This window comes from Zea mays, chromosome 3 (genome assembly GCF_902167145.1).
Source record: "Zea mays cultivar B73 chromosome 3, Zm-B73-REFERENCE-NAM-5.0, whole genome shotgun sequence".
Taxonomy (NCBI): domain Eukaryota; kingdom Viridiplantae; phylum Streptophyta; class Magnoliopsida; order Poales; family Poaceae; genus Zea; species Zea mays.
In genome coordinates this window covers 106,817,283-106,836,738 of record NC_050098.1, presented here as the reverse complement: position 1 = coordinate 106,836,738, position 19,456 = coordinate 106,817,283, and positions in this window count along the sequence as shown.

The following is a 19,456-nucleotide window of genomic DNA, read 5'->3' as shown; positions in this document are numbered from 1 at the left end:
TGGCGAGGACGGGAGCGAGGACCTGCCGGTGCGCTTTGGAGCGGCCCGCGCTCGCCAGTGCGGCGTTGGTGGAGAGGCGGACGCCGCCGTCGGTGCTGACGTGGTGGCAGCTGGAGAAAGCTTCCCCACCGTCGAGGTCGTCAGCGCCGCCTACGGACCGACCCCCGACTCTTTGGCTTTAATATCTGGTTCGCGTCCCTTGAGTGGGGACCCGAACGAGAGCCTTCCAGTGGCCGCGTCCGTCCTGGGACCATGGCTGCTGCTGCAGAGGTCGCTGGCGAGTCGCCCGGAGCTTGTCGCCCCGAAGGCTCCCCGGTGTGGAGGTTGTTCATACCCGCGGGGACGGAACCGGGGTTCCGCTTGTACTGGCACCTTGAGTGCCGGTGGCTGTTCATTGTGGCTGTCGGGGCCTGAACATGTATGTATTTTCGGCACGGAGCCGTGTTTTTTTCCTCATTTCAAGCACTAGGACTCGCCTATCGGCTAACTGAACCGCTTAACCAAGTGTGAGTTGCCTCGTGTGAAGGTGACGAGTGAGGTATCCGTATCCCGGAGGCGTAGGAGTCCCTCGGCTCGGTCGGCCTTGCCGCCCGAGGCTTCTCTTGCTGTCACACCCGGTTTTAGAAGGCAAACCGAATGCGAACCATGTACGTGCCAGGATCAGTTATTCACGTACACAGCAGTTACATAACATGGACATCATCACACAGTGCTCAAAATAGTATTAAAAGGGAAATAATAGTCGATTACATCATACGTCTGAGACGTCCATATAGTCCTTACAATAAATCAAAGTGCGGAAAAGAAACGTAGATAACCGCGGCCTTCACAGGCAGTCGACTGGGGGTTGCCGCTAACCCACGCCTAGAACTCGTCGTAGTCTTGGAACTCCTGGAAGTCTCCTTCCACAGCTTCATCTTCGCCTGAGTAGTGGTTGCAATGCTGACAACCTAGGGATGGGGGGGGGGGTTTGGTGTGTAGAGCAAGGGTGAGTACACATCAACATACTCAGCAAGTATCCTGTTTGGCTATAGTGGACTAGCTTTATGTGGGGGATAAGTCAAGCAGTTGCTTTTAGTTGGTCAGATTATTATTTACTAATAGAAAGCCAAGTTTTAGCATTAACCCAAGTTATTAGCCCGATGTACCCTTTCCAAACGGAAAGAATACCACTTACCAGCACCATAGTCATAACCGAAACCATCGATCTCATAGCCACCTGTACCAAAGTATCTCTGATCAAGTACCACTAATCACTGGAGCTCCCTTGGCCGCTCATAACCGCGAGCACGGCTGATATATCAGTTTTCAAACACTCTGCAGAGGTTGTGCACTTTACCCACAAGCCGTGATTCCCTCTTGCCTCGGGTCGATCAAACCCTTAAACACTACCAAGGTGAATAGGCAGGGTTTCACTACGTAGCCTTTACAAAGATTCCCCGGGGCTGTAGTCGCCCGTTAGGTTTCCTAAATGTACCGCACTCCTCCCCAAGGGACAAATCAACCTTGGCAGAGCGAGCCGCATACACCGAGCCCCATTGACGGCATGACGGCGAAGCGAACTACACCCCAGATCCTCTAATTATTCAGCTAAGGGCACCCCATTCCACCCTCATGGTTGCACTGTTTTCCTGGGCGGTCATCCATAGAACAGGTCCTTACGGAGAGGCACTCGAGAAACCGCTCGAGCCCCCTTAAAGCCACAAGTACAACATCATAATAAGAGAAGGGAAAACAGCGTATCATAGATAATCTCATCATGTTCATTGATTAGAGTTGAGCAATAGCATAAAGCTAACTAATAATAATCCAACCCATATAGGTAAACAAGGATATGGATAACAAAAGCTAGTCAGTCCTTAGGCATAAATGTGTAAAGCGGGAGGTGAATTAAATAATGAATAGGACAGAGATAGGTCAAAGGACACTTGCCTCCACCAACCGACTGCTGCTCAGGGGCTTCTCCTGCGAGTTCCTCGAGCTCTTCAACCGGATCGTTCTCTAAGCGGGTGCAAACATACATACATCCATCCATTGAAATTAGGAAACCAACAGTACACCATACAAGAGAACAAGTAGAGCAAATATGCATAGAATACCACATACGATAATGGATTTACCTTGGTTAGAAATAAACGAGGGAAGGTCTCGCAGGGGTTAAGGCTTATGCTCGAGGGGCACTACGGGTAAACGAATGACTAGACGTCACGCGCTCTAGTTCCAGTTGGTTCTAACAAAAGGATTAGCTACATGCACTAATGTAAACGCGATCACTTTTAGTAGATTAACATTGAATAAGATAGACGATTGACTATACAAATTAACTAACGTAACCAATTTCCAAATTGAGACTCCTACCTTATTAATATAAACAACGTGATTAGCGCATATAGGAGACGGGGGGTAGACGGGGGTTAGGGGGTAGACGATCGTGTCGCGGGCACGACGAGCTACGTCGGAACGCTGCGCGAACACGCGCACGCGCAAAGCCACACTTAACGTGCTGCGAACGAGTCGCGCACGCGTCGGGGCCGTGCGCTGGCCGAGCTCGAGGCCACGCCGAGGGCCGACACGACGCGAGCAAGGCACGGTGGGGCGAGCGGGCAAGCACGCCGGGGAAAGCGAGCGCGGGCGAGCGAGGATACGACCGGACGAGGCCGAGCGCGGGGACGGGCGACCGAGCCGGGGCACGGGGGCGGTTGAACCGGGGGGGGGGGGGCGAGCTCGCCGGGAGGCGGGCGGCCGAGCTGGGGGCGGGCGCGCGCGGGCGAGCGGGGCTCGCCGCGCCGCGGGAAGACGCCGGGCCACCACGGCCGGCCGAGCCGAGGGGCGGGGCGGGGCGGCTCGCCGGAGGGCGGCCGGGGGCAGGGCCGAGCGCGGCTCACCGGGGGGCGGCCGGGCACGGGGCGGCGCGGGTCGCTGGGGCGGCCAGGGAGCCGACCGAGCGGGCGGGGCGGCGCGGGCTCGCCGGACGAGGGCGGGGCCGGGGACGGCGAGGCGGGGCGCGGCGCGGCGCGGCCGGGCGACTCGCCGGCGCGCGCGCGGGCGCGGGCTCGCCGGGGGGCGACGAGGCGGGGCCGGCGCGGGGTGGCCGGGCCGGGCGGGGTCGGGGGCGCGAACGGCCGGGGTGGCTGGGGCCGGAGCCGGCCGGGCGCGGGCGAGGAGAGGGCGGCCGGGGCCGGGCCGAGCTCACCGGGACGGCCGAGCCGGGGGCCGAGCCGGGCGGCGCGGGTGAGGGGAGGGCGCCGGAGGGAGGAGAGGGAGGAAGGAGAGGGAGGGGAGGAGGGGGGGGGGGGAGGGGGAGCCTCACCGGCGGGCGGGGAGGGGCGACGGCGGCGGCTCGGACGAGCAGGGGAGGGCGGCGGCGGCGGTTAGGGCAGGGGAGGGAGAGAGAGAGAGAGAGATGACGGTCGGGGCCCGCGAGAGGATTTTTGGAAAAAAGGAAAAGGGGTGGGGGGAGGCGGCTGGGCCGGTTGGGCCCAAAGTGGGGGAGGGAGGGGGTGCGTGGCTGGGCCGGTGCGAGGCCCACGCGGGAGGGGGGGGGGGGGAGGGGGCGGCTGGGCCGCCAGCTGGGCCGGCCGAAGGGGGGCGCGGCTGGGCCGAATAGGGGAGAAGGGGGGGAGAGAGAGGGAAGAAAAAGAAAGAAAAGAAGAAAAGGCTTTTTCCTTTTTCTAATTTCTAATTTTCTCTAGACGAAAGCATTCACATTTTTAATCAATCAAAAAGTATGCATGGTTCGGCATGGTGCATCACACAAAATAAAGTATTTTAAGGTTTTTCTTAACACGGGAATTCCAAGCCGAACCCCGCTATAACTTTGGAAAAGATCAAGGTTTAGCGAGAGAACGAGAAAAGAAAAGGGTAACGCCTGAATTTGGTGAGAGAAAAGAAGAAAAAATTCTACCCCCAAATTCAGGGCGTTACAAACCTATCCCCCTTAAAAGAATCTCGCCCTCGAGATTCAGGGTTGGCTAGCAAAGAGCTCAGGGTATTTAGCCATCAGATCATCTTCACGCTCCTAGGTTGCTTCTTCCTCAGAGTGGTGATTCCATCTGACTTTGCACATTCTGGTGGTCTTCCTTCGGGTAACTCTGTCTGCAACCTCAAGGATCTGCACTGGCTTCTCAACGTAGGTCAAGTCCTCCTGGACTTCAAGACCTTCCACTGGCAACTGCTCTTCTGGTACACGCAAGCACTTCTTCAACTGAGACACATGAAAGACATCATGCACAACAGACAAATTCTCGGGCAAACTGAGCTGATAGGCCACTTCTCCACGTCTTGCAAGAATCTGATACGGACCAATGTAGCGGGGTGCTAGTTTGCCTTTGACTCTGAACCTCTTGACTCCTCTGATCGGTGACACTTTCAGATAGACAAAGTCTCCGACTTCGAAACACAGCTCTCTTCTTCTTGTGTCTGCATAGCTTCGCTGCCTCGATTGCGCTATCTTCAGATTCTCTCGGACCATCTTGATGTTCTCTTCGGCTTCAAGCAAAATGTCTGGCCCAAACACTTGCTTTTCTCCAGGCTGATCCCATTGCAACGGAGTTCTGCAACTCCTTCCATAGAGCGCCTGAAATGGTGACATCTTCAAACTGGCCTGATAACTGTTGTTATAGGAAAACTCTGCATAAGGCAATCTCTTATCCCATCCGGACTGATCTTGCAACGCACAGGCTCTCAACATGTCTTCAAGAATTTGGTTGGTTCTTTCGGTCTGGCCATCTGTCTGCGGATGATAAGCTGAACTGAAATTCAGATGCGTGCCCAAAGCTTCATGCAACTGCTGCCAGAAATGAGAGGTGAACTGCGTTCCTCTGTCTGACACTATCTTCTTTGGCACACCATGAAGACAAACGATCCGAGACATATACAATTCTGCCAGTACCGCACTGCTATAGTTGGTCTTGACAGGTATGAAGTGGGCTGACTTGGTCAAACGGTCCACTACTACCCAGATGGAATCGTAGCCGGCTCGAGTGCGAGGCAATCCGACTATGAAATCCATACCAATTTCATCCCATTTTCACTGAGGGATCTGCAACGGTTGCAACAATCCAGCAGGTCTCTGGTGCTCTGCCTTAATTCTTCGACAACTATCGCACATAGCCACATGCTCTGCGATTTCCCTCTTCATTCCGTACCACCAAAATTTCTTCTTTAGATCCTGATACATCTTCTCACTGCCAGGGTGAATCGAATAGGCTGTCTCATGAGCTTCCTTGAGAATCAACTCCCGAATGGATTGGACATTGGGAACACACAAGCGGTCTTTGAACCATATCACACCTTCTGCATCTTCTCGAAAATCTTTGCCTCTGCCATCTAGAATCAGTCGCCGGATCTCACTGATTTTCTCATCATTCTTCTACGCTTCTTTGATTTCGCGCTCTAAGGTAGGTTCCAACTCAACTGTGACTCCTCGCGAATTGTTCAGAAATCCGAGACTCAACCTGTCAAACTTCTTGGCCAACTCATAAGGCATCGGACGAGCGACCATCAGATTGACCTGACTCTTTCTGCTCAAAGCATCTGCCACTACGTTTGCTTTGCCTGGATGGTAATGAATCTCCAACTCATAATCTTTGATCAACTCTAACCATCTTCGTTGCCTCATGTTCAACTCTGACTGAGTGAATATGTACTTCAGACTCTTGTGATCTGTGTAAACATCGCATTTCTGCCCATACAGGTAGTGCCTCCATGTCTTCAGTGCGTGAACCACTGCTGCCAACTCTAGATCATGGATTGGGTAATTCTTCTCATGAACCTTCAGCTGTCGGGACGAGTAAGCCACAACTCTTCCCTCTTGCATCAACATACATCCCAAACCTGTGTAACAAGCATCACAATACACCGAGAAGGGCTTGTGCACATCAGGCAAGACTAGGACAGGCGCTGTAGTCAACTTCTCTTTCAGCGCTTCAAAGGCCTCTTGACATTTCTGGGTCCACTTGAACTCAACTTTGTTGCCTAGCAACGCTGTCATTGGTTTCGCAATCTTCGAAAACCCTTCAATGAATCGCCGATAGTATCCGGCCATTCCAATGAAACTCTTGATTCCTCGAGCATCTGTTGGCGCTTTCCAGTTCAAAATGTCTGCCACTTTCTTCGGATCCACAGCCAATCCTTCTTTGTTGATTATGTGTCCCAAGAACAGGACTTCACTGATCCAGAACTCACACTTGCTCAACTTTGCATACAACTGGTGCTCTCGCAATCTCTGCAATACCATCCTCAAATGATCTGCATGCTCTTCTTCGCTTTGAGAATAAACCAGAATATCATCAATGAATACCACCACAAACTTATCAAGGTAATCCATGAATACACTGTTCATTAAGTTCATGAAGAACGCTGGCGCATTGGTCAAACCAAAAGACATCACTGTGAACTCATACAGACCATACTTGGTAATGAATGCCGTCTTCGGAATGTCCGAAGGTCGGATCCTGAGCTGATGATAACCTGACCTCAGATCAATCTTGGAGAACACACTGGCTCCTCTCAACTGGTCGAACAGATCTTCTATTCTGGGCAAGGGATACTTGTTCTTGATCGTGACTTCATTCAAAGCTCGGTAATCAATACACATCCTCTTGGTGCCATCTTTCTTCTCCACAAATAGGACAGGGGCGGCCCAAGGCAAGGTGCTTGGCCGAATGTAACCTTTCTCTGACAGCTCATCAATCTGCTTCTTAAGTTCAACCAACTCTGGTCCAGATATTCTGTAAGCTCTCTTGAAGATAGGGGCGGTTCTAGGAAGAAGCTCTATAGCAAACTCAACTTTCCGCTCTGGTGGCATACCCGGTAAGTCCTTTGGAAACACATCTGGGAACTCGGACACAACCTTGATACTCTTGATCGGGTCTGCTTCACTGCTATCAACAGCTATCTGATAACAACTTCCTTTCTTTGGCTCAGGCGGGACTAACTCGGTCACCACTTCCTCTCCTAGTGGGGACACCAACTTGATGGTCCTTTTATCACAACTGATAACTGCCTGATACTTATCTAGCCAATTCATCCCTAGGATGACATCTATTCCCTGAGTACCCATTACTATAAGGTTGGCGGGAAACGCTATCCCCCTTATTTACACACTTATATTCAAACAAATGCTATCGGCTCGAATTCTACCACCGGCTGAGTCAATTTGAATGGGGGTTGACATGGTAGTAATTGGAAGTTTATGTGCTTCTACCCATGATGCAGTAATGAAAGAATGTGTTGCTCCAGTATCAAATAACACTTCTGCAATATGGGAGTCGACTGGGAACATACCTACTATCATGCCGGGGGTCTCCTGAACTGCTTCAGCCTCCAAGTGGTTCAGCCTTCCATGATTATAGCGCGGCTGAGAGCGGTTGCCTGATCCAGGCTAAGGCACGTTCTGCTTTGCTGGGGCGTTGGGGCCTGACTGCTGCTGGGCTGCCTTCTTCGGACATTGCATCACCCAATGGCCTTGCTCTCCACAGTGGAAACACGCTCTGTTTCCAACCTGAGCTGGTGCTGCCTGATTGTTCTGCTGGTTTGCTGGGGCAGGAAGACGAGGTGCCTGCTGATTCTGCCTTTGAAACTGACCTCCTGACTGATTGCTCTGATGGTTCTGGTACTGGTGCTGAGGATATTGCCTTTGAAACTGCTGATGCTGCTGAGGTGGACGCTGGTTCTGCCTGAACTGCTGAGGTTGATTGCCTGAGAAACGAGGACGATTGCTGCTTCCAGGCTGGGGTCCACTGATCTTGCGCTTACGATCCTCCATCTCCTTACGCTTTCTTTCTGTCATGATTGCTCTGTCAATCAGGTGCTGGAATGTCGGGAAGGTGTGATTCATCAGTTGGTACTGCAGAGGGTCAACCAAGCCTCTCAGGAAACGGTACTATCGCTTGGCGTCGGTGTTGACATCTTCAGGAGCATAGCGAGACAATTGCAGAAACCTGTCCCGGTACTCACTGACAGACAATGGCCCTTGCTTGAGGGCCAGGAACTCCTCCTTCTTCACTATCATCAGACCTGCAGGAACATGGTACTGACGAAAGCTACCTCTGAACTCTTCCCAGGTGATGGCGTCAGGGTGGGCATGGGTGGCGAGGTAAGACTCCCACCATGACTGGGCTGCTCCTCTCAACAGACGGGGACCATACAGGACTTTCTCCCTGTCATCACACTGAGCGGTATGCAACTCCCGCTCCACAGTGCGCAGCCAGTCTTCAGCATCCATGGGGTCAGAAGAGTGAGCGAACGTTGGTGGATGACCTCTCATGAATTCAGCACGCTTGTCTCTAGGCATCTGAGGCATCTGAGGCTGAGGTGGGGCCTACTGCTGCTGCTGCTGCTGAATGGCGGCCAGAGTCTGACCGATGGCTTGAACTGCCTGAGTCTGCATCAGAAACATCTGCTCGATGGACATCGGGGGCGGGGGCGGCAGGTGCTGCTGCTGGGGCACCTCCTCCTGTTGAGCGGCTCGCTCCTGCTGAGCACGCCTTCCTCCTCTGCGCCTGTTCTCTGACATCTGCAGAATGCAACCACACATCAGAACTGATCTGGCAAATCTTGCAGCATAAGAAAAGAGTATAGAATTCTTCAACAGCACTGAACAGATGAGCATCTTCACTGATCTCCAACACAGACCACACAACTTCTCAGATAAAGGGGAAAGTGGAATAAAAGGTTTCCCAACTATATAACTAACTCCATTAACATAATAGGTAAACCAAAATGCAGGGGATACCCACACTCTGGTGACAGTCATTACAAAGATCCAAACCAAACGTAGTTCATCATGACAACCATAAATGCACAGGATATAGCAAACTACCCTGTCTAACTAAGACTAACTAAGACCGAGACTAACGCTAAGACTGTAGCTTCTACGTATATATTTCGTATTACTTACAAGATCCAACTCTAACGATCTATGGTTCTAGAGTTATCTTGGTCTTGCAGTCGGGATTGCCATAAGACTGGTGTCCACGCCGAGGTGAGCGGTACGGGTGCTGAGTCCCGACGGGAGCGGGGGAACCATCATCCAGGTGACGACGTTCCGCGCGCTCAGCCCGCAGCAGGGCGATCTCAGCACGAGCCCTACTCAGCTCGTCTAATGCATGGTCCAGCTCCGTGTTTAGCACGGCGGCTAGGTTGACTGTGCTGCTCAACCTAGGACTGCCCTCACCGACAGGTGAGACAATCACGCCTCCTGTGCTGCCAGATGGACGGCGGGGGTAATACCTTAGGTCAAGACTGTCAGCTACCCCACCGAAAACCGAGCAGTAGTGCGAAAGCGCACGCCGTGCAGCATCTTGCATGGCTGCCTCAGCTGAGTCCCGCTCAGAGATAGAATAGTGCTCTGAGCAGGCCTCCGCACCCTGGAGACTGTTCTCCGGGCGGCGCACCAAGCAGGTCGCCTCCCAGCGGTCCGGGTAGACCCCGCGACTGTGCTGGTAGACCACACAGCGATACTCGATGGACCAAGTATGCCGGTTAAGTGCCCGACGTAGCAGGGTGTCGAGCGCATCGCGGAAGTGACACCCGCGAGCAGCGTCGCGAGTGATGGGTCGAGCAACCCATCCTTCCGGCTCATGGTTAGCAGAAAGGTCAGTGTCGTGGCTCGAGCTGTCGTCGCCACCTCCGTCGTCTGGGTCTCCTCCAGCAGCTACTCCAGAAGCTAGGGCGCCCAGTGGTGGTGCAGGGGGCGCCTCCAAAGGAAGCACAGGGGAGCAGCTCCTCACGGACTCTATCTCCTGGTGGAGCGAGAAGGAAGAGCCATGCTGCTCCTGTCGTCGACGTTCCTGCTCCTCATGCAGGCGGTGGTGCAGTCTCTCCAAGTGGCTGGACTGTCCGGCCACAGGACGGCGAAGCGGACGCTCAGCAAGGCGGGAGGGTAAGAAGGGGATGACGGACTTTCGTGCAGTGTGTCTAAGTCGAGCCATCTACAAAAGACATCGCAAGCAAAAGGGTGAGAACAGAATTAATATGACCAGCAAATAATGAATCATAAGTAAATGAAGGATTAGAATAAAACACAATTTTCAGCAAGGTATATTATATAGTAGAACATAGGTTTGGTCGGTATGACCAACTTTTGAAGGGATATCAAAGTCAAGGCAGGGACAGAGGTCTATAGTCCTTAGAACGACCATTCTATTCTAGGTTAGCGGTCCTACAGTCAGCACGACTTTGATACCACTTATGTCACACCCGGTTTTAGAAGGCAAACCGAATGCGAACCATGTACGTGCCAGGATCAGTTATTCACGTACACAGCAGTTACATAACATGGACATCATCACACAGTGCTCAAAATAGTATTAAAAGGGAAATAATAGTCGATTACATCATACGTCTGAGACGTCCATATAGTCCTTACAATAAATCAAAGTGCGGAAAAGAAACGTAGATAACCGCGGCCTTCACAGGCAGCCGACTAGGGGTTGCCGCTAACCCACGCCTAGAACTCGTCATAGTCTTGGAACTCCTGGAAGTCTCCTTCCACAGCTTCATCTTCGCCTGAGCAGTGGTTGCAATGCTGACAACCTGGGGATGGGGGGGGGTTTGGTGTGTAGAGCAAGGGTGAGTACACATCAACATACTCAGCAAGTATCCTGTTTGGCTGTAGTGGACTAGCTTTATTTGGGGGATAAGTCAAGCAGTTGCTTTTAGTTGGTTAGATTATTATTTACTAATAGAAAGCCAAGTTTTAGCATTAACCCAAGTTATTAGCCCGATGTACCCTTTCCAAACGGAAAGAATACCACTTACCAGCACCATAGTCATAACCGAAACCATCGATCTCATAGCCACCTGTACCAAAGTATCTCTGATCAAGTACCACTAATCACTGGAGCTCCCTTGGCCGCTCATAACCGCGAGCACGGCTGATATATCAGTTTTCAAACACTCTACAGAGGTTGTGCACTTTACCCACAAGCCGTGATTCCCTCTTGCCTCGGGCCGATCTATTGGGGACTTGTTCTCAAATGCTATGAGTTAAGAACAAGGCAACACAGAGAGTGTTAAATGATAAAGTCCTTCGTCCTTTGAAGCATTATTTCCCTTAGGATATAACGATCTTCAGACGAAGGTCATGAAGGACGAACCTTCATCATCACAGTATACATTAATGAAAGATGAAGCATACGAAACATAAAAGATAGCATGAATAATCATATAACATCATCAATTTAGCTTTTTTATATCATCATAGAAAAATAGAGACAATATCGAATTACAAATGTACCTTCGGCTTGGAAGGAGATGAAAATACAAGTGTGACGCAAAAGCAAATGCCAAGTCAGCGTGAACAGTACGGGGGTACTGTTCACCTATTTATAGGCACGGGACGCAGCCTGTGAGGAATTACAAGTATGCCCCTTATAAAAGCTTACAACATTGACTCAGACCTTCATGGACTAAAAAGTCATTCTATCTTTAAGTCGGTTTACACTGTCGAAGCTTCATGGAAAGGAACCTTCGGCCGTCTCATGCAAACAGCCTCAGCCGAAAGCTGCTTCTCCCTTGAAGGCCTTCGGCGACGAAGCATAGACCCAACAGTAGCCCCTTTCGCGGTGCTAGATCGTTTTTCGTAACGAGCTTGATCCGTGAAAAAAGTCTCTTAAGCTTCGGGGAGCCGAAGGTCCAAAAAACACCTTCCCTGAGCTCGTTGCCGAGAAACGATTTAATTTCCCAGCACGTAGCGGTCCCACCTTGCAGAGTTTATTGTTTGTCCTTGCGGTCCACCGCGCAGCGAGCGCAAGCGGGTGTGCGCCTGGTGTAAAAACTCTGGCGCTTCGCCTTCTTACCTGCAGCACTATATAAACAGACGAGTAGGTGTAAAGTTACCACAACATTCATTGCTATTTGCACTGTTTTCCTGCCAAAATTTTTAACCATCACCGAAGCTTGTCTGTTAGAATCGAACGAAGCTCCAGTTTGAAATCTGCTTCGGAGAAAGAAAATATTAAAGTTTCACAAGTTCATAATTGAATGGCCAGAGTCCGCTCTACCGCCAGGGTGGAGCGCGAGGGGGAGGAAACTGAAGCTTCGGAGACTCTCCCCATCTCCGAAGCCATGCGACGATCGGGTCTAGTGACTTCGGAAAAGGTCCCTCATGATGGTGCAGAACAAGCAGAACAAGCAATCGCTGAAGCAGAGGAAAAAGATATTGAGAAACTGATTCCGAAGATGATTACCGCATTGCCATGCCAAGCAAGCCGAGCCACTTGGACTTCGGAAAATCTACTGTTTCGAAGGCTGATCTGTCCAAGATGGTAAAATCGGGCTTTTTCACTGAAAATCAGAAGAAGCTTTTGCGCTTCGGGGGAGAAGAGACTACCCCAAAACCGGAGAAAGATGAAATTGTTATTTTCAAGAGCTTTTTAAAGGCTGGATTAAGATTCCCCCTACATGGGATCATTGGAGAGGTGCTGAAGAGGTTCGGTATCTATTTTCATCAGCTGACCCCTAACGCTATCGTTAGGCTTATTGTTTATATCTGGGCACTCCGAAGCCAAGCAGTGGAACCATTTGCGGACAGCTTCTGCCGGGTTCACGAGCTGCATTATCAAACAAAGGCTAGAAAAGATGGATTGCACGATAATTTTGGTTGCTATAACTTTGCCTATCGGAAAACTACAAAGTTCCCTGTAATTAGCTACCGAAGCAAGTGGGCAGCAGGCTGGAAATCAGAGTGGTTCTATGTCAAGGTTGATGACGACAAGGAAAAGCTTGTACAAAGCCCGCTGGAATTAATCTTCGGAGAAACCCGACCTCGCTGCAACATGATACCCGAAGGTCCAACACAACAAGCAATGAGTGAATTCAGAATTATTGCAGAGCATATCAGCACAAGGGACCTGGTTCAAGAGTTCTTAGCATTCAAAGTTTTTCCCAGTTTGAAAGAATGGGAAATGCCGAAGCTACAGGGGGAAAAGAAAGAAGGTGAACTCGTACGTTTACCTTACTATTTCAAGTTTAAAAAGTACTTTAAAGCACCTTGCCAAGAGTGGCTAGATACGATTGAAGCAATGTGTAATGAAATACTTGGCAATTATTCCAAAAAAGAAGATCAATTGATGACCGCAGCCTTCGGCACTCGTCCGAAGCGAAGGCTAAATCGAGTGTTGGACGCTCTGGAGTTTGAATACCCAGACTATGAGAATTTAAACAAAAATGCCGTAGGCCAGAAAAGGAAAAGAATGACCGAAGCTTCAAACAAAGATGAAGAAGAGACACCGAAGAAGAAGATTCCAAAGAAGAAGAAAGCAACTTCTCCGAAACAAAAAATATCTGATGAAGAAAAATCCCCCGCATCACCCTCTACCACTGATGTAGAGGCCATTCTGCAGGTAATGACTGAATCCATGCCTGCGAAGCTAAGTCCACTAGGGCCTCGACTGACAAATTTTTTTCCGAAGGAAAAGGAGCCCGAAAGAATGAAGAAAACAACTAAAGTAAAAAGACAGAGGATGATCGGTGTGACAGAAGTTATCGACAAGACACCGCCAAGAGCTTCAGCTCAAAAAATACCAGCGGCTGCGGAAGAGACAAATATCGAAATTGCACCTTCGGAAGCCACAGCCGCCGAAGCTGCCTCAGTTGAAGATCTGAACCTTGAGAGCACGTTTGAACATATTGACCAAATACTGCTAGACATGACTACAGAAGAAGTTACCACCACCGCCGAAGAGGCCACGATCGTAGCGTCGGCGAAAGGGAAAGAAATTGCTGATGAAGCTTCGGAGAACGAAACTTTCATGTTCCGGAATTTAATCGGAGAACAATTATCAAAAGCGGAAATAAAAGAGCTTAAAGAATACGCCAAATCCTGCGGATACAAGCCTGGAGCGCTCCTCTTCGGAGGCGTTGATGATGAAAAATTGGGCTGTATCCGAGATCAAATTGGAGCAAAAATTATCAGTACTCTGTCCAAGAATATCGGATTTCCGAAGCTAGAAACGGACATCAGCCGCTACCGACGACAACATGTCGTTGGCAGTTTATTTTATTCCAACTTCAAGGTGAACTGCTTTTCCCTTAACCTTTATTATTTCTAAGAACGAAAACATGTCTGACGAAGGTTGTTTTCGTGCAGAGTATGCTTCTGAGCAAAGCCTTGCAGATGCAACAAGATTTTGAAGACAAAAAGCACGAAGTCATAATTGAAAATTTGGAAAGCAAAATAAAGGAACAATCAGATGCCTTCGAGAAAAAGAACTTTGAGCTCCAGGCAACCGAAGGACTATTGGCGGAAGCTGAAGCAAAAATAACAGAACTGAACACGAAGCTTCTCCGCCAGTCTGAGCAGTTCGAACAAGAAAAACAAGATTTTAATGCAAAACTTAAAGCCGAAGCTCAAAAGAATTCAGATTTGAGAAAACTACTGGCAAGTCTTCAAGAAAACTGCTTGGAATTCAGCAACAGATGCATTCATCGGTTAAAAAAGATTTTTTACTCAGTTGGAGCCAGCAGTGGAAAATTTACCCCCTCAGCTGAAGATCTACCAAAAACCTTCGAACATATTGAGGGGGAGATTGACGAGCTTGACGAAGTCATAGCTGGGCATGGTGACTTCTGTGCCTGGGTGGCTTCTCGAGGCACTGCTGCGGCTTTCCTGAAGGCTGGCTGCGAGCATGGAAGGGTTGTGAATAGGCCAAATTTTACTTTGTCGCCATCAATCCTGGACGACATTCCTGATCTTGCCCGAAGCATCTCGAATAGATTTATAAAAATGATATGGACAAAAGGTGGGCGAGAAAAGGCGGGAGACGAAGCTCGTAGCCACCTTGAACCAGTAAGAAACCATACTTTGTGTTTACCTTTTCTTGTAAGCTCGATTTTGACTTACAACGATCTTATTCATGTAGGATGACGAAGCCGCCGAAGCCGAAGCTCCTTGAGGATTAGATAGTAGACTGTAAACAATGCTTGAGAAACTTTTGAGAGCTTTTGTAAACGTAACTTTTGTAAATGTAAACAATGCCGAAGGTCTTTAATGAATTCTGTTCATACCTTATTATATATCCTTACCCTCCCATTGCTGTATAGGAAATGCTTTGATGTGGACGAAATTTTTCGTTTTTGAGCCGTCGGCGAAAAAACACCTTCCCTTCTTTTCGTACGCAGCGAAGCATAGAGAACAACATTTTCCCCTTTTTTCCGAAGCTCTCTTTTTTGTGCACGAAGCTCCTTCTTCCCCTTCTTTTTCCTCTTTTTGCTGAAACAACCATTTATGCCATGAAGATGACTATCCTACTTATGCCTAGATGAATGTTTATGAATGCAAATGTTATGATGTAATGTGATGTGCAAATGCATGGCCAAACACGTATCCGAAGTCATATTCATAACCATTTTAAGAACAATCACACCTCAGCTCTGCATTCCCTTAGGAACGACTTTGGAGCTTCTTCGCCTTTACTTTTGGCGGAATCAGCGTTGACTTTTCGCTGTAAGCTCTGCATTCCCTTAGGAACGACTTTGGAGCTTCTTCGCCTTTACTTTTGGCGGAATCAGCGTTGACTTTTCGCTGTAAGCTCTGCATTCCCTTAGGAACGACTTTGGAGCTTCGTTTTTACTTTTTGGCACTCGATGGTGCGTTCTCAGCTTTTACATTTACATTCTTTGGGGGATTTTGCCCTTATAGAACTAAAAAAGAAAATTACACGTGATGGCCCCATTAAAAACCTTTCTCCCCCTTCGGAAAGGAAAAGGGTGCCATGAAAGAAAAAATAAAAAATAAAAAATATGAAAAATTACATCGAATTATACATAATATCGCCGAAGCTCATCCGCATTCCAAGATCTAGGAATGTCATCGCCGTCCATATCCTTCAATCTGTATGAACCGGGTCTTGACGAAGATGCTACTAAGAAAGGTCCATCCCATTTCAATTGTAACTTGCCCACTGTTTCTGGGTTGGCCACTCTCCGAAGCACCAAGTGTCCTGGCTCAATATTCTTTAGTCGAACCTTTCTATCTCGCCATTTAATTGTTTCAGCTTGATATTTGTTGATGTTTTCCACGGCCTGCAACCTGATCCCTTCTAAAGCATCTTTTTCCACAGAATAATCAGCTTCGGAACCTGATGCTGCCGAAGCTATTACCCTTATTGATCCAGTTTTAGCTTCTTCTGGAGTTATTGCTTCGTCACCAAATAATAACTTGAATGGAGTAAAGCCGGTAGACCTTGATGTTGTTGTATTATGGCTCCACACCACTTTGGTTAACTGATCTGGCCACTTTCCCCTTGGTTGATTGAAAATTGACTTCATTATTCCTGTCATTATAATACCATTGGCTCTTTCAACAAGTCCATTTGACTCCGGATGTCTGACTGATGCAAAATGGATCTTCGTACCAATTTGATCACAGAAATCCCTAAAAGCTTCGGAGTCAAACTGTGTTCCATTATCCACAGTGATAGCCTTTGGTACCCCAAAACGACAAACAATATTCTGCCAGAAAAACTTTTGGACGGTGGCCGAAGTTATTGTAGCTAAAGGCTTTGCCTCAATCCACTTAGAAAAATATTCCACCGCCACTACAACATATCTTAGGTTCCCTTGGGCCGGTGGTAACGGACCTAACAAGTCAAGGCCCCACCTTTGCAATGGCCAAATGGGTTGTATGAGTTGTGTTAAGGACGAAGGTTGTTTTTGATCTCGTGCACATTTCTGACAACCTTCACACTTTTGAACTAACTCCGCTGCATCCGAAGCTGCCTTCGGCCAATAAAATCCTTGTCGGAAAATTTTCCAAGCAATGGCCTGGATCCAATGTGAGATCCGCAGAGGCCTGTATGTATTTCTTTCATCAACTCAATTCCTTCGGTTCTGGATAAACATTTGAGTAGCGGAGCACAAACTCCATGCTTGTACAATTCTCCTTCTATCATGACATATGGACGGGCCCTTGCCTCTATCCTCCTGTTATAAGCTTCATCATCTGAAAGGAATTTTCCCTGAAGGTAAGAGATGATCTCAGTTCTCCAATCCTCGCTATAAACAGGAGATATGTTGAGGACTGCTCTTTCAAAAAGTTCTACCGAAGGAGCTTTTATTGTTTCAAAGAATACATCCGAAGGTAAGGGCAGCCCCTGTGCTGCTGACTTAGCTAGTAAATCAGCATGTTCATTTTGTCCTCTAGGGATATTTTTGACAGAAAACCCTTCGAAGGAAGCTTCAACTCTTCGAACCATATCCAGATATTTTTCAAGCTTCGGATCCTTAGCCTTACAACTCTTGTCAACATGACCCGAAACGATCTGGGAATCAGTTTTAAGTATGGCCCTTCTTATTCCCATTGCTTTTAACTTCCGAAGACCTAAAAGCAAGGCTTCGTACTCGGCAATGTTATTTGTGCAGCTAAAGTCAAGCTTTGCCGCATAACAAGTTTTAACCTTGGAAGGTGAAACTAACACAGCAGCCGCTCCTGCTCCGAAGGTTCCCCAAGATCCATCGCAAAACACTGTCCATGCTTCGGCATCTTTATTTGTTTCTTCCTCCTGAGCCCCTGGCGTCTAGTCAGCAATGAAATCTGCTAATGCCTGAGACTGAATCGAAGATCTATGAACATATTCATACAGAATTCGTTGAGTTCTGCAGCCCATTTTCCAATCCTTCCAGTAGCTTCTCTATTTCTCATAATGTCCTTCAACGGCTGTGAAGAAGGAACAACAATATTATATGCTTGAAAGTAGTGCCGAAGCTTCCTGGATGCCATCAAAACAGCATACAACACCTTCTCCAATTCTGTGTAATTTTTCTTTGATATACTAAGAACTTCAGATACAAAATACACTGGAACCTGCTTTTTAACCTGGCCATCAAGCTTCTCCTGGACAAGCGCTGCACTTACCGCTGAGTGCGAAGCTGCCACATATAATAGCAAAGGAGCCCCTGGCATTGGTGGAGTCAATGTTGTTAGATCTATTAAATACTGCTTCAGCTCTTCGAAGGCCTTCTGCTGGATTGGTCCCCATTGAAAGACTTCGGTTGACTTCAACACTTCGAAGAATGGTAAGTTTCTCTCTGCTGATCTGGATATGAATCTATTGAGAGATGCCAATCTTCCTGTCAATCTTTGAGCCCCTTTTTTTGTAGTTGGTGGCTCCATCCGAAGTATAGCTTCGATTTTACTTGGATTAGCTTCGATTCCCTTTGTTGAAACCAAACATCCAAGAAATTTCCCCTTCTTTACTCCAATAACACATTTTTCTGGGTTCAATTTTAAGCCAGCTTGTCTGAATTTGGCGAAGGTCTCCTGCAAATCAGCAATATGATTCTCCTGTTTCGTGCTTTTTACAATGATGTCATCAACATAAGTTAGCACATTTCTGCCTATCTGAGACTGGAGAACCTTCGCAGTCATTCTGCTAAAACTTCCTCCAGCATTTTTGAGCCCCTCAGGCATCCGAAGATAGCAATACGTGCCACTTGGAGTTATGAAGCTAGTTTTCGGCTCATCTTCCTTCTTCATCCAGATTTGATGATAGCCTGAATAGCAGTCTAACAAACTCATGAGCTCTGAAGAAGCTGCTGCGTCAACTAAAGAATCTATCCTGGGCAATGGGAATTCATCCTTCGGACAAGCCTTGTTCAGATCTGTAAAATCGATACACATTCGCCACTTGCCATTGGCCTTTTTTACCATAACAGTATTGGCTAGCCACTCTGGATACTTTACTTCTCTGATAACTCCTGCACTGAGGAGTCTTTTGACTTCATTACGAGCACCTTCGGCCTTATCATCTGACATTTTCCGAAGCCTTTGCTTTCTGGGTCTGAAGGATGGATCGACATTGAGCGAATGCTCAATAACGTCCCTATTAACTCCGCAGAGATCATTGGCTGACCATGCAAAAACATCTTTGTTGTTGAACAAGAACCTTAGCAAGGTTTTCTCTTGTGCTTCGGATAACTGAGAGCCCAATAGCACTTTCTGTTCTGCTACATCCTCACATAAGAGCATGGGCTTCGGCTGATCTGCTGAAGCTGCTTTCTCCCTTCTGAATTTGTATTGTTCGCAAGCTTCAGCTCCATCTATGTTATGGATTGCTTTTGAATCAGTCCAGTTTCCTTCGGCCCTTCTGGCAGCTTCCTGGCTTCCATGAATAGCGATGGGTCCCTGATCCGAAGGTATCTTCATACAAAGATAAGCAGGGTGAAGGATTGCTTCGAAGGCATTGAGGGTACCACGACCAATAATTGCATTATAAGGGTATTCCATGTCAACAATGTCAAACACAATTTGCTCAGTTCTAGTGTTATTGATGAATCTGAAGGTCACTGACATGGTGATCTTTCCCAATGCTACAATCTGTCTCCCTCCGAAGCCACAAAGAGGATGTGTAGCATCATGAATCTTATCTTCTGGCTCTTGCATTTGCCTGAAGGCTTTAGCAAATATGATGTCAGCTGCACTACCTATGTCAACCAAGACATTGTGAACCAG